Raw genomic sequence first — 2,500 nt, 5'->3', positions numbered from 1 at the left:
CAGATATCTTCCTCGTCTTTCCTTCGTGAACACGACCCAAAGTTTATTCTTCTTTTGTTTGTACACATTTCTCTCCATCTCCTTCGTGCGTCTTCTCCCTCTTGTCTTCAACTCAATTCCATTGTTTTATTCTTTTATATCCAATACCACACCTCTTAGCTTCCCTTTCTCTCTCTTTCTTTGATATGAGATGTGCACTTTCCTCAATCCGCATAGTTATATTAATTCTATTTGCAAGTTCTTTGTCATCAACATCATCTGATCGTATATTTACATCACGTTTAAATCAGTGTCCTTTGTAATGAAATGCGTTTCCTTACCCTTTGACTTCCGTAAGCTTGTGTCCTCGAGATCTGCCATAAGTCGAGTTCCCCCTGCCCTTTTCCTGATCATTATCAGTGTGTACAACCTTCCAAACACTACTATTCCCGCAAGACGCACTCTTCATTGTTTCCATCCCAGCCTTTCTCGACCTCTCTCAACCCCAGTCTCTCTTTCCCTCTTTTACCTTCCCTTCTCCAGCTCTCTTCTGGCTCTCTTTATGTCTCTATATCTTTCTTCTTTGTCTCCAGCTCTAAATCCTTGGCTTCGATGCAGTTCCTGTTGTATCGTTCCTGCTCTTTTTGCTTGGAAATGGCCCTTGAGTGTAACTCTTTCCATCTCCTTCCTCCACTCTCACCACCTTTCCTTCCACCGATCTCACCTCCTCCTCCTCCTCCTCCTCCTCCTCCCCCTTCCTTTCGTCATATCCCGTTGCGATGGCTACCTCGTCTTCCCTTAACTTTAGTTTACTCCTTTCGATCCCCTACCTTCTTCCAATCATTCCCTTCTATCTCCCACTTCCTATGTCCAATTGCGATTGCTACCCGTTTCCTCTTAACCTTAGTTTACGTTTTTCTATCCTCTACCTTCTTCCCATCCTTCTCTTCTATTTCCCGCCTCTCCTTCTTCCGCCTCCTTCTTGCACTTATTTGCCTCTTGATTTCCTTGACAACGAGGACTTCTCATTCTTTCCTGCTTTCACCCTCCATCTCAGCACGACAGCTACGTGAGATTGTCCACAAGGATAGAACCGCTGGTAAATTACAGTCCAAAACAACAACAAAAACAAAAACAGCAGCAACAACAACAACAACAACAACCTTTTTCTCACACTTTCCCTATCTCACTCTCCCCTCACGTCACACTTCCTCTTCTCACCGATTCCCCTTTCATGAGGCATTTTATACTATCTTCCTTTTCTTTTCCTTCCCTTTACTCCTTTTTTTTGCTTTCCCATCTCCCCTTCACACTTCGTATCACCTCCCCCTTTATACAAACTTCTTAATTGACGTCCCTTTGTAACAGCTCTCCCTTTCCTTTCCTCTTCGTTTGCACTTCTTTCCCTCATCTCTTTCCCTTTTCTCATAACGTATTGGTAAGACCTTCCCCCCCTTTGCTTCGTTCTTCCTCTCTTCCCCATCTTCCTCGTTTGGGGAGGTGACTGCAGACCTCATTCAGAACTGAAGTTTGGTTGATTCTACACCACGTCTGATCTGGGTTAAGTCCCCAGCATGTGAAAGCAGTCTTATGTTTGTTCGAAGGGGGTGCTTGTGTTCAAGGAGTTAAAAGAAACATCGCCTGTTCCTCATGCTGACGCAACGTTCCGATGTTGTTTCAGACATGGTCAGGCGATCTTATGTAGCGTCGGGGTCACCCAACGAAAGTGTCCTTTATCGATCATGACCTTACTTAACCCTTTAAACTCCGATGAGAAGATTCTTGTCATTTGGTCAAATAACACAAAAAATCATAAAACACCAAAATGTTTGATCAAACACCAGAAAAATATGACGTCAGTCCTCGCGCGATCAAGCTGCATCAGATGATATTCGGATGTACGGGCCGGCGCGAGGCCTACCATATCCGGTTTTTCGTATCTACACCACAAGCGGCTGACATGAGTTGAATGGGTTAAGGCCGAAACCGAACCCTGAATAATAGAATCACTTGTCCTAAATCGGCAAAAAAATCTACAAAAAGCATCTCACCATATATATTTTCTTTTGGGCTTAAGGCGAGCGTATACAAACTTCATCCTTCGGGCGTATGATGAAACGAAAACCATGTTACATATCCATTATCACGAAAGCGCTCAAGGTGTTGAGAGGTTCATTTGGTGTTAGAGTAAAAGCACACGAGGTTAAGCCCCCGAGGATGCGGGGCTTAAGCTCCCTTTCCAGATTATTTCTTCATCAACACAAAGGTACGCGCGGGTCACTATGGCACCTATCCGTGGCATCATTTCCATGTCCATTAGTGCCCCTAAATGGGGCCATAATAGTCCCAAGTCTCTCTCAAGCTCGGCTCTCTCTCTCTCTCTCTCTCTCTATCCACTCATTATACAGTGTTGTTTATCGGCAACATATCATTTCGATTATCCCCCCCCCTACACAGGCGGCAACCCAATATTGCTCTCCCTCTCCCTCACCACATACTTTTTATACTTTTTTATTCCATT

Source organism: Oratosquilla oratoria, chromosome 14, assembly GCF_046742065.1.
Source record: "Oratosquilla oratoria isolate Oo_2021 chromosome 14, ASM4674206v1, whole genome shotgun sequence".
NCBI lineage: Eukaryota > Metazoa > Arthropoda > Malacostraca > Stomatopoda > Squillidae > Oratosquilla > Oratosquilla oratoria.
Note: the sequence above shows the minus strand (reverse complement) of the source record.